Genomic DNA, 14440 nt, shown 5'->3' with positions numbered 1-14440 from the left:
TCTCGCTGAAGTTCATGTCTTACATATATAAAGTGGGGAACAATCAAACTCTTCCAGCCTAGCTAAACGAGCTATTCTAGGGCTCGGCTCAAAACGGATGGAAAATAACATATAGTCAATAGGAAAGTGCTGGTAAGGAAATCTTGGACAAAGTCATTCCTAGGAAGACTGGAGGCTTTAGAAGGTCCTGTCACCTGGTCTGAGAAGCACCTCACATCCAGATCTGGTCAGCTCTTCAGGCCCCGATTTCACCTCTAATGGCAGAGAGTTCCACCAACCTTGCTAAGGGCCTGATGCGGGGAGAGGGGTGTCCTGGAGCTTAGGGAGCCCAATTCTCATGAACAAACTTCAGGCAGGCACAAGACATGGATCCCTTGAGTGGCCAGCTCAATTGGTACCTGAAATGACTGCAGATCAGTACCCTCAGACATATACAGCCTAACCTAGTCCTCATCTCTGTTCCAGGGGAAGTATTTCTATCACTCCCTAGTCATGATGGGTCAAATCCAAACACAGAAGTAGGTAGTAGGTTAGCAAGCCTTCTAGAGTAGCTTTGAAGTAGGGAGTCAGGAAGAATGGGTCCCTTTGCAGGAAATGCAAAAAGGAAAACTCAAGGGGCCAGAGTTTTATAGGAAATAGTTTGGACCAGAAAAACAGCCTCTAGCCTGGAAGCACAAAGGTTTATATACCTACACCTTCAACCCTTTACCCATCAACAATGCTAAACAGATTTGTGTTGCAGCTGCCATATATTGTTAAAGGATAGTTTATTTAAAATTGGGTATAATCATGACCCTCATAGAAATATAAAATAAATGTGTATCAGAGATTTTATTTAGGTCATTAATTAGCGAAGGAACCAGTAAGATGTTGGAAGAATCACATATACACAAACAATAAGAAGTTTTGAAATGAAACTACAAATAGATGCTCAAGTGGCTTATTCCACAGGGGCGTGCTAAAGCAGTTGTACTTCCACTGGAAAAAAAATCATTTGGGTATCTGTGAACATGAACCATTTGCATTGCTCTCAGTTATCTACAATTTACAGAGTTCTGCAGAAGCTTAGAGGCAATGAAAATCACAACAGCCCCATAGAAACACCTAGTTTTCCACTGACGACATCCAGGAATCTTTTCAGTCCACTTCACAGCCGTTCACCGTCTTCCCTACAACATCTGGGCAGGTACTTCTATCACCTTAAATACTAGATCCACACCTGTCTGTGGGACCACTCCTTGAAATGGATGCCAACATCCCGGGAAGTTATCCAGTCTGCTCTGGAGCTAAGGAGAACTGAAAGAAGTGCTGAGAGGGCATGGAATATAGCATTCTTGAGCTCAAAGAGGTCTAATGTCAAGGACTGTATTTTACGGAAGCATAAATGGAAACCTGGAGAGAAAAGGGCTTTTTCTAAAGACACAGAACAGAATGGAATAACACCTTATTCTTCTCCACAGCACACACTTTTTAAGGCAGAGAGGCTGAAAAAGAAGGTGCCGAGGGGCTACTTATTTCCCCATAGATATGTTCTTTTCCTCCCTGAGTCACATCTGCAAAACAGGAGTAATAATACCTCCCTCCCTGTGCTGCGGGCTGTGAGGTTTACATAGGAAAAAATGCCTCATAGCCAGTGCTCCACGGAAACCGTTCTCCTCACTGTCCTGAGTGGTCCTGTGACTCCGGGACAGCCACAGGGTCACTCTGCTTTCACTCCCCCAGAGGGCAGCAACGAAACAAAGACCTATGCTTCTCCCCTGAAATGAGTCAGGAGCTTCTTTCTGGCCCAGATTCAATTAGAATGGAATGCTATCAGGCCACAGCCACGTTTCCGGTGCCGTGTTGGCCCCTTTATAACAAATTTTGAGGAAAATACAGCAAAGAGGAGGACGGTTCAAAAATAATTAAGTTAAAAATTCACCAGGAGGGCTCTGGGGCAGAGGCCAGAGGCTGGGGGTAGAGACGATCGGGCAGGAGTAGCAACAGGGGAGGCAGAGCCCCAGCGAACCGTGCCCTCAGCATAGAGAACCCGCAAACAGACACACTGAATTCGTTTCCCAGCAGGGCCGAGTCGGTGTGACCTTCAAACAGCCCGCAGGGCAGGGCTCTGCGCATCTCCTGGGTCCTGATATGACTGAGCATCCGTCACATAACCCTGCTGTGAGCAATTTGGTCTCAGTTCTCTGCCACATTCTCAATTTCGGGGCATCCCTGATTTCTCTCTGCAGAGAGATTCAGAAGAGGCCCAGGCTAGAAAGTGGTGGGGTTTTGTTTTGTTTTTTTCCAACATGCACACTCACTAGCATGGAACAAAGCCTTTCCCCTTCTCTGAAAGGAAAGTTTGCAAAAGCATCCAGGTCAGGCAGGAAGGGACCCTCAAAGCTTCTGGGACCCCATCCTCTGCCTTCTACCAGGTCAACTGAAAAAAGCCACTGCAGGGAGAATCCTGGCTCTTCCAGGACTGATCAAGTAGCCCCTTGGATGAAAGCCCTTCACGTTCCTCTAACACTTCGGAACTGACAGGTCACTTTCTTGTCCCAGTTATTGAAGAACATTTGACCCTACTTTACCAGATGAGAAAAATAGGATTGTGAAAGCCCAGATGAGTTGACTGGGGCCATGCAGCTGAGTCAGGACTAAAACCCACGACTTTCATCACAGGTATCAATGAGCAATGGGGAAACTGAGGTGAGAGCAGGGGAAACCATTTGCCTAAGGTCACACAAAAGGTCACCTGCAGGGCTGGGGCTAGAACCTGAGTCCCTCATAAATCAAAGCTCTTTTCATTCCACCTCTCTGCCTCTCTCCGTGGCAATCTCTCAGAACAAATGCTCTCTGGGGCATCATGGGCCTTTCCTTTTAGGGAAAGATGCCAAATCCTTTTCCTGCCAGGCAGACGTATAGGCAGTGAGTTCGTGGAGCTCTTTGTTACAAGACTGAGGGTGCCCATGAGCTCAGCAGGAGAGAGGACCTTTGTTTATCATGTCTGCATGAGTGCTGTAGGTAGACTGGTCACTTTCGATTTCCTATCTTTGTCTGAATTCTATTTTCACTGCCTTTTCTCCTACGTTGAGTAGCATTACTGTAGGCAGAATATGAAAGTGACAGAAACAGTCAAATCTAGAACCCTGAGAATGAAAATAAGACAAATGGACATAAAACTCATGAGAGCTGCCATCTTTACAAAAATTCAGATTTTTTTTTTTTTGAAAAGCCGAAGTTCATAGATCGAGTGTGGATTCAGTTGGAACTTGGTGCTACCAACCCAGGAGTACAGTGCATAGAGATGCCATGTGGTGGGAAGCAGCTCACCTGAAAATGAGTACCTATACTTATCTACCTGCTTATCACTGTGGTTTTCAATGTGGAGCTCATGTTTGAAACCACTGCTTGCTGTCTTATGGGAGAGACTGTAAAGGTTAGCATAATATGGGATCTCACTATAATTCCATTTTAACTCCTCTGGGAGGTGAATGACTGTATCTTTCAACTGCTCCCCAGTGCCCCCCCCCCACTAAGTGAATTGAACATAAACCTCTGCAGTAGTCTGTCTATGCGCAGTCGCTCAGTTGTATCTGACTCTTCTGAACCCCAAGGGCTGTACAGCATGCCAGGCTCCTCTGTCCATGGAATTTTCCAGGCAAGAATACTATAGTAGACTGAATTACAATTCCCAGTTCTTTCCTGCCCTGTAATTATTATTCGGACTATATCTCCTTTTTGCCTTGTGAGTTGGCAATCTACTGAATTCTCTCTGAATAGAGGAGACAAAGTGTATATGAAGCCCATCAACATTGGACTCAGCCATAAGACTTGTTTTAGCCAGTGGGACATGGGTGGAAGTGACAAAGTGCCAGTTCTGACAATGACTTTAAGAGGCATCACATGCTTCTGCTCACCTCTCCTGTACTCCTGCTATTTGCCATAATAAACGTTTCCCCCGAGTAGTTCCTCTCCCTTCAGTTCAGGCCTTAAAGTGCAGATATGTGAGGTTAAGTCTGACCTGACCCTCATCCTAGAGCCAAGCTCTGCTGATCCAAGCTAAGCCCGGTAGAAACACATTTTCCTGACCAGAAAATCTGAGTAAGAAAGATACCTGTTATCATAAATCACTGATATGAGGGTAAGTAGGTGGGATTAGTTGTTATGCAGCATTATCAAGCAAAAAAAAAAAAAAAAATTAATACAGACACAGAAACTTAGGTTATTCCATCCAAAGCAAAACCTCTAAGTTCAATCAGTATTTTCATATCATATAATAACAGACAAACGGACAGCTTTTTTATTTATACATGCTGTAAATTGATAGTGTGACATCCAGTTTATACATCAGTGTCTTGGACCAGATGAACCCACTCTCAAAGCTAATCACTAGTCAGGAGGATTCAGGGGTTCGATTCAGGGCTAACAATCAGAGATATGAAGAAAATATTCACACGAAAGAGGACAAACAAAAAAAATATGCAAAAGTCTGCTCAGTGCTGAGGCGTTAAAGACGATGGAGAGTTTGTGGAAGTATGTTTCCTTACTGCCACCCACCTTGTCCCAGGAGCATTTAAAACAGACGTTCTCAGATGTCAAGCAGGGGTCTGTAAAAGAGGTGAGGAAGTGCTCAAACCTCTTTTACAATAGCCGAGCCCTTTGTTTAAACACCAACTCACAGGTAGCCTCAGTTTATGAAATAGTTAAGAATGAAAGTGCTCTGTCTGAACCCTATGTAAGCAGTCAGGGTCCTTTCTGCTCAGCTTTTCCTTAATTCCCTGGGGTGATCTCTACACAGATATCAATTTTGATGGCAGGGAAACTGAGATCAGAGAAGGGAAAATGACTCTACAGACTCCAATGGAAAGCCATGGGATTTTAGGGTCTCTGAAGACTCACTCAAAACTCTAGGACCCCGGGTGCCTTCCAAGCCAATAGTCTGGAGGTGGTCATTTTCATCCTATTTGGAACAACACAAAATGTAAAAAAGTAGCTATGAATCTTGATACCAGAGGCTTGCTGAATTCTGGCCACTGTCAGCAAGGGAGGCGGTGACTGTTGCTGCTATCTAAAGAAGTAAGATTCCAGCTGCAAGGTTTTGACTCAAGGGATCAGCAAATAAATCTCAAGACCATCTCCTGTATTGCAGCCATCGTTCTGCACACAGGCATCGTCACGCCACATGAATCAAAGTGGCAGGAGCAGAAGCCTTTCTAAGATCTATATGGCTTTTGACTGAGGGAAATGTGAGACGCCCCCGGGACCCCTTGCATCTCACAGCTGTCAGTGCCTGGTGCTGGTGTCTTCAATCTCCTGCCTATCCTGAATTCCTAACGAAGTGAAATCACACACACCAGGAAAAAGAAGGCATTTCTTCTATATTTCAGTTCAAGCCAAGGAGGAAAGGGATAAAAAGGATTGAGACGGGCCCTGGATCTACTTAACAAACTTGTGGGGTTTAGGCTGAGTATGCTCAAGTAATGAGGAAATGAAATAGCTATTGCTTCTTGTTCTTCTAGGGCAACATTATATAACATTGTTTGGACTCTTCTGAAAGCAGAGAAACATGTTTTGAATTTGTGCATCTGGGAACCGGCAAGTCACCATTTAAAGGGACACAAGCTGTGTAGGATGGAAGGACATGATCTTAGCGAATGGGACGAGAACCAACATGAAGATCCAGTATCCTAGTGGCCCTCTGAAACTCATATAGGCAAATATCTTTCCCCTTCCAGGTCTCATGATGCCCTGTAATTTCAAGGTAGGGGAAGGATCAAAAAGAGGATGAGAAAGACCTGACTCAGGCCTCCAGAATTCAGCCCCTTACAAAGTGACCTTCTTTGCTGCTCTTGACACTGACCCTGAAAAGACAGCAGGATCTGCAGTTGCCAAGGAATTGGAGCTAGCTTTCCTTTCATTTAAGCTGAGTAAGCAAACAAAGCATTTATTTTGTGTTGAAGATGCAGGAAAACTGCCAGAATCACTTTCATTTCTAAAACAGAAGGAAAATGACCAAGTGAATTGCTCATCCTACCACTGTCAAAACCGACTGAATTTTTTTTCCCCATCTTTGAGGAACACTCGGTTACATTTGCTACTAAATCTCTCACATCAACTGTTATGAAATTTAGAATTGTTATTGATTTCCACATTAGTAATGTTTAATTTTCATACCACCCAACACTTTATGATTTAATGTTTACCCTAGTCATCATTTTATGGCATACAAATATTTAAGCATTTAAATATCTTAATATTTTGAATGTATTTGAAACAACAAATGAAAAAGGATCTTCAATATATGGGTTGGCCACAAAGAATGTTCAAGTTTTTCCAAAAATGTTACAGGAAAACCCGAACGAACGTTATGGCCAACTCAATATACAACAGAAAACTAAATTATCAAATTTATTAGCACTAGAGAATGTTCCTCTTCCTAAATAATATTATTTATAGGAACTCAAACAACCATGAAGACTGGGGAAAATGTATTCTTTGAAACTTCTCTTTTTTTAGCTTTTCATCTTTCTAACAAGAACTATAGTACTTAGAAGTTGCCCAAGAGAAGCTCATGTTTCTGGTGTTTTTCTCCTTGACTTGGCAGAGGCAGGACTGAAACTAAGGCCCCTTGCTTCCCAGTTCAGTTCTCAGGCCACAACACAACAGTGTTCGTGTTATGAATTAGTTCTCTCTGAAAGCGCCTTGTCTCCAAAATAGACTCTTCCCAAGCACCGGGTGAAGCTTCTGAAGCCTTTCATAATTACTCAGAAGCAAAGATTCCCCAGCTCAGATGTAAGTCATAATATAAACACCCCTCAGCGTGGGTCTGTGCCAAAGGTCCAGACCCCGTGTGCCATGGGCAGTCCCCAAACCCAGAGTGGCTAACCCCCGAGACTTGAAAAACTGCCCCCCAGTGCCTCCCTTGCCCTTGTATTTTGGACTCAGTAAACAGAACGTCCTATCCCATCGGCCTTTTTTTCTCCCTCTCTCCACCTATCCCTCCATCCATCTAGTCATCCACCTGTAGTAGGCTGGATCCACTAAGGCCCTAGTTCTCGTTTCACTCTGTACCAGTGCTTTCGCTGTGGAACAGTCAAGCGTCTTCTCACTTTCTCTCTGGGTCCAGCCACGGGATTTGCTTTGGCCAATGGGACGTCAGTAGATATGACACAAGCAGAGGCGAGAAAAATTACCTGGATGTTCTACTCTTCATTTGTGGCCTCTTCGACTGGCACAGACTAGCTAGCTAGGATATAACAGGCACGTGAAGCAGAGCCAAGTCATGCCAGTCGTCCCAGCCATGGCCACCCTAGATCATCCAGTAGTTCCAGCCAGTTCCGCCAGATGGGTGATCAGCTCCAGCCAAGTTCAGTAGAGGTGCCCAGGTGACCACCCCAGACACACGAGCAATACATAGACATTGTCATAAGATACCAAGGTTTTATGGCTGTTACGCAGCATTATTTTGGCAACAAATAACTGATGTAAGATCCAACAACATTTACCAGTGTCTTCTATGTCCTACACTGAATCCTGAATCACAAAGAAAATTCAGTCATGGTCCTCCCTCATAGCGATCCCATCTTCTGAAATAGATACACAGAATGTCTCTTTCTTTGTGTAGGAGAATCTTGCCTCACCATCCCCCTGCAGAACTCCCAAGACCTAACTTCTATCCTCTAACAACAAGAAAATTTATCTGGAGGGAAAATGAGGTAGTAGAGTATCAGTAAAGATTAGCTCCAGATGCAAATGAAATATTAAAAAGCAATTCAGTCATATAAAAAGGCCAGGGATGGGCATTTCAGAGCTGGTAGAGTGTTCAGTAAAGTTAGGCATCCAGGGTTCTGCTATCTAGATGTTCCCCCATGCTCAACACATGGCTTTCACCTCATCATCCAAGATAAGCTGCTCAAGCTCCAGCATCACTTCCACAGTACAACCAGTAAGGTGGAGGAAGAACAAAGTACTGTTTCCAGAAGGTGTACAGGATTTGTTACTGGCCAGAACTTAGTTTCTTGACTACCTGACTAGTCTACTGCAAAGAAGACTGAAAAATAAATCTTTATTCCAGAAAGTTATATGCTCAGCCACAAACTGGAGGTTCTGTTAACAAGGGGAAAGTAGCAGATGGAAATTGGAAAACAATTGGTAATTTCTGCTGCAAATCCAAACAGGTCTGGGATCAAACAGACCTAGTTTGATCCATAGTTCAGCCAGGAAGAGCTCAACTTATAAACTTGGGAAAATTCTTTCCTTCTTCAGGCCTTAGTGTTCCTGTCTATAGAATGAGGGCAAGGGAGAGAGTTGGTCTACATGGTCTCTTAACCTCTTTCTGCCTCTTCCCTTTCCTGAATCATAGACTGAAGGTTCTGAACAGCTTGGCCTTCCATCCTCAGGTTAGCCATCCATTTATAAATAGATATATAAATATATTTAAATATATATAATTATATATACTATATATATAAATATACCTATTTACAGACCTGGGTGACATTTCCTCTTGGGTCTGAAAGCATTTAGTGAACAAAACGACAAATGCCAAATATAAGCCTGTGTTGGATAAAAAGGGAGATCTACCTGAGCGCTCTCATTGCTGCTTTCCAAGTTGCATAGAAGTGGCTTTCTCAGGAGCCTAGAAGCTTCTAAGTCCAACCTTAGCTATAACCCTCAGGCACCTAGTAGTGGCCAGAGAACAAAGATCAATTTATACCACTCAACTCCTGCCCCATATCCAGGGCAAGGAAGCTATATGATCCAAAAGGATTTGAGACAGGAGCAGTCAGATATTCAAAACCCAGCCAGGCAACATTTATGTGACTCTGTTCAGAGGAGGAAGAGAGAACATATTTTAATTTACCGCCATCTAATGGTGATGGACAGGGAGGCCTGGCGTGCTGCAATTCATGGGGTCGCACGACTGAGTGACTGAACTGAACTGATATGCACTTTATAAAGAGACAGTAAACCTTCGCTCAGAGTCTAATTTCTTCACATCTTTTAAAGCCTTACAATTCTGTGATGAAAGAAACTATCCACTTCCCTCTGGGTTAGGACAATATCATAAAGTTTTCAAATCTTAGAGTAAAAGCCTCTTCCATCTGACAGGTATAAGAACCTCTTCTTCCAAAATAAGCCTACTAATTTCTATATGCCTGGGGAGTTGGCAAACTGTCTTGAAATTGGTTATAAGGCTAAGCGAAAAATCACCAAGGACAGAGTCTTAAGTTGATACCTTCCAAACTTTCTTTATAAGGAGCAACCTCTAATTTATCCAGTTGAAGAGACATCTGATGGAGTTCAGGTGGTCAGGTGTCAGAAATGGAAGAGTTGCTGTATGTTGCACACGAATGTATTGTCACTTCCAATGGGGCAAATTTGCCCATCAGTAGACCAGAGAAAATACTGGAAGAAGGTATGTGGATACACCAGTAGACTGTCCAAATCCGCTGATTTAGAAAACTTGAATCTCTCTTTCTCAGTTCAATGTTTTTCTCCGTAAGACTTTGTTCTTTGCCTTGTAACATGCTTCTTTTCTATCCCCCTACCGCTTAACACTATACATTTTTTGATATCTCCTCTGTTTCTTTCAAGCATCAAGGCAACAATAAATATAGTTTCTTGCGAGCGTGCATGCTCAGTCGTGTCCAACTCTTTGCAACTCCATGAACTGTGGCCTTTCAGCTCCTCTGTCCATTGGATTTCCCAGGCAAGAATACTGGAGTGGGTTGCCAATTCCTCCTTCAGGGGATCTTCCTGACCTAGGGATCCAACCTATGTCTCCTGCAGCTCCTGCACTGGCAGACAGATTCTTCACCACTGAGCCACCTGCGAAGCCCCATATAGTTTCTTACTCAAATGCAATTAAAGTGTATTTATACACCATCCTCCATGTATAAATGGCACTCTGCTGGGATCTGTACTATAAAGAGACACAATAAACAACATTGATATTCAGAAGTTGAGGGATTGGGAAAAGGTGAGGTCTCAAGCTTGCCTTTATCATCCAGTTAAGTTACTCCATCCTCATCTGGATCAGGTGCTTTGTGAGCACACTGGTGCTTTGTGAGCACAAAAGCTCAAGAAGAGAGCACAGAGAAGTGGGTGGCCACATAAAGGCGGCCCGGTAAGACCCTGGGGAATGTACAGTGTCCTTCCAAAATCCACCACACAGCGCGGTTCAACAAGCACTTTTATCGAAGCTCATTCTTTTTGCCTTGGGCAAGGTGGGAATTGTGGGTCCCATTTCAGAGATGAGCAAATGAGACTCAAAGGTGAATGACTTGCCGTGAGTGGAAAGGCAGAAAGCTGAATCCACATAAGGGTAAGTAATCTTTCAGACCACGGACCTAGCAAATGACTTGGTACAACAGGAAAACACCCTTGAATGAATAGGGAAAGCCCACATTTTAACCCTGGATTAGACGCCATCCTATGCTGCCTATGGCTCCTTCTTTTCTAGACACTGTTTCAAAAGAGGAGGAAGGACAAAATTCAGCACTAAGAGGGAGTTCTCGAGAACTGGCCTACACTGTAGCACTGTCCCGTGGATGCGCTCAGGCAGGAGGGACATGTGTAGGAGTATGCATCGCCTCTTTGGAAGCCAGTCCTTTTCAGTCGCTGCCCAAGAAGTCCCAGAAGGAAGCCCTCGGGTTCTGCTCCACAGCAAATAGTGTCACTGTGAAGTTTCAGTGTAATAAAGAGATGATTCAGGCATTACTCAGAGAAACCGTAGCATTTCAAAGATGTTCTCCTGGACCACAGCATGTACAGTGATGCGAGCTTCGTCTTCCTGCCACAGCCTTTGCATTTAGTGTCAGATCTGAGTAATAAGTGACACGTTAAATGACTGGTGACAATGTTTACCCTTCCTCCCTCCCCAACCCCACTGCACTCAGAAGTCAGCCAACATGACAAAATTTCAGTGCCAAAAACTTCACCGAGAACAGTGAAACTTTGAGCCTCTCCGTTTTCCCACAAGTCTCAAAGCGATACTGGAAATTTTTTTTCTTTGTCCCCAGTGTAATCGAAAAATATGTTTTTATTTAGAAGCAATACAAAAGTCAAGCCTATTTTTAGAATGTGAGATTACATAGGAGGATTTTTCCAAAAGGTTCCGAAGTAACAATTATGTAAGAGCCACAAAAGGATTTTATTTGTGACCATCACCTTGGGGCTTTGAAGGAAGTCTAGCGGTTGAGATTCCTGGAAATTGAGAAGCCCAAATATTTTGAAAGAATAAGCCCAATTTTGGGCTCAAATAGTACGGGCAAGAGATGAGTTTACATCTAAAATGATGCGCTTCTACAAGCTGCTTAGAAAATAAACATAAATCCATTTCTTAATATTTATTATATAGGCCACAGACATCATGATGTACATCAAATCAGTATTTCCTAGACTCCATTTATTCACATATCATTGTTGGATCTGCCTATTATCCCTTTATATTTTTCCTTAAGCCATCTCATTATTTTACACTAAAACAAATGTACCATAAGAGGATAAGTCAACATAAAAAGTTGAATAAAAACAAAATAATAAGCTGAGATTCTGGTATGATGCTGTCACCTGCAAAAACTCTGAGGGTGTCATTTTCTTTTTGTTATTAAAGGGAGATTGTCAACTTTCCGTAGGCATTACAGAGTGGGTAACATCTAGCTGAAACTCAAAATGAATCAAAGATCTACATGTAAGAGTTAAAACTATACAATTCTTAGAAGAAAATATGAGAGTAAATCCTTATGACCTTAGGTTAGGTAATTGATTAAATATGACATCAAAAACATAAAAAGAAGACATACAGATGGCTAACAAACACATGAAAAGATGCTCAACATCACTCATTATCAGAGAAATGCAAATCAAAACCACAATGAAGTACCATTTCACGCCAGTCAGAATGGCTGCGATCCAAAAGTCTACAAGCAATAAATGCTGGAGAGGGTGTAGAGAAAAGGGAACCCTCTTACACTGTTGGTGGGAATGCAAACCAGTACAGCCACTATGGAGAATGGTGTGGAGATTCCTTCAAAAACTGGAAATAGAACCACCGTATGACCCAGCGATCCCACTGCTGGGCATACACACCGAGGAAACCAGAATTGAAAGAGACACGTGTACCCCAATGTTCATCGCAGCACTGTTTATAATAGCCAGGACATGGAAGCAACCTAGATGTCCATCAGCAGATGAATGGATAAGAAAGTACATATACACAGTGGAGTACTCAGTTCAGTTCAGTCGTTCAGTCATATCCAACTCTTTGAAACCCCATGAATCGCAGCACGCCAGGCCTAACTGTCCATCACCATCTCCCGGAGATCACCCAGACTCACATCCATCAAGTCAGTGATGCCATCCAGCCATCTCATCCTCTGTTGTCCTCTTCTCCTCCTGCCCCCAATCCCTCCCAGCATCAGAGTCTTTTCCAATGAGTCAACTCTTACCATGAGGTGGCCAAAGTACTGGAGTTTCAGCTTTAGCATCATTCCTTCCAAGGAAATCCCAGGGCTGATCTCCTTCAGAATGGACTGGTTGGATCTCCTTGCAGTCCAAGGGACTCTCAAGAGTCTTCTCCAACACCACAGTTCAAAAGCACCAATTCTTTGCGCTCAGCTTTCTTCACAGTCCAACACTCACATCCATACATGACTACTGGAAAAACCATAGCCTTGACTAGACGGACCTTTGTTGGCAAAGTAATATCTCTGCTTTTTAATATGCTGTCTAGGTGGGTCATAACCTATTACTCAGCCATTAAAACGAATACATTTGAATCAGTTCTAATGAGCTGGATGAAACTGGAGCCTATTATACAGAGTGAAGTAAGCCAGAAAGAAAAACACCAATACAGTATACTAACACATATATATGGAATTTAGAAAGATAGTAACGATAACTCTGTAAGAGAGAGAGCAAAAGAGACACAGATGTATAGAACAGTCTTTTGGACTCTGTGAGAGAGGGAGAGGGTGGGATGATTTGGGAGAATGGCATTGAAACATGTATAATATCATATATGAAATGAATCGCCAGTCCAGGTTCGATGCATGATACAGGATGCTCAGGGCTGGTGCACTGGGATGACGCAGAGGGATGGTACAGGGAGGGATGTGGGAGGGGGTTCAGGATGGGGAACACGTGTATACCCGTGGCGGATTCATGTTGATGTATGGCAAAACCAATACAATATGGTAAAATAATTAACCTCCAATTAAAATAAATAAATTTATATTTTAAAAACAGAAGCAACAAAAGAAAAACTGGTTAAGTGAACTTTATCAAAATTTTAAACTTTTGTGCTTCAAAGGACACCATCGAGAATGTGAAAAGACAATCAAAAGAATGCAAGAAATATTTGCAAACCATATATCTGAGAATGGTCTAATATCCAGGATATGTAAATAGCTCTTAAAATTCAACCATAAAAAGGCAATCCAATTTTTAAATGGGTAAAGGAGCTTAACAGACATATCTACAAACAAGATATACAAATGGCCAACACATACATGAAAAGATGCTCAATATGGTTAGTCATTAGGACACAAATCAAAACCATAATGAGATACTATTTATACTCACTAAGATGGTTAAAAAAAAAAAAGACAATAACAAGTGTGTTCAGAATGTAAAGCAAATGAAATCTTCATACATTGCTCACTTTGGAAACAGTTTGGCTATTTCTGAAAGGTTAAAACTAATTTACTATATGACTCAGCAAATTCACTTCCAGGTACCCAAGAGAAAAGAAAACACATGTCCACACAAAAAATAACCTGCGTATATTCATGGCAATATTTTCCACAGAGCTAAAAACTGGAGACAACCAAAACGTCATCAATAGACGAGTAGATAAACAAATGTGGTATATCTTTACAATGGAATATTATTTGACAACACAAAGGAATGAGGAACTGATACATGTCACAACCCGGATGAAGCTTAAAAAGATAAATCACATTATGACTTAATTTATATGAAATCTCCAGAATAGGTAAATCCATAGAGACAGAAAGCAGATTAGTGGTTACCAGGGGCTGCAAAGTAGGAGGGATGAAGAGTGACTGCAAATGGGTATGGAGTTTCCTTTTGGGGTGATGCAAATATTGAAAATTAGACAATGTTGCACAGTTCTCTGAACATACTGAAACTACTGACTTGTACATCACAGAAGTACAAATTTTGTAGCATGTGAATTATATCTCAATAAGCCATCACTTTGAAAGCTGAATTTTAAAAATAATCCAGTCACAAAGTGGGTAAAGAACATGAAAAGACATTTCACTAAAGAGGATATGTGGGTGACTAACAAGCATGTGAAAAGATGTTCAACATTAGTAGCTATTAAGAAAATGAACATTAAAATCACAATGAGATACCAGGTCACACCTATTAGAATGGCTAAAATTTAAAAACAGTCGGGGTGGGGGGGGAAACCTGGAGAAGAAGCGAG

This window comes from Budorcas taxicolor, chromosome 8 (genome assembly GCF_023091745.1).
Source record: "Budorcas taxicolor isolate Tak-1 chromosome 8, Takin1.1, whole genome shotgun sequence".
NCBI lineage: Eukaryota > Metazoa > Chordata > Mammalia > Artiodactyla > Bovidae > Budorcas > Budorcas taxicolor.
This window is presented reverse-complemented; position numbering follows the sequence as displayed.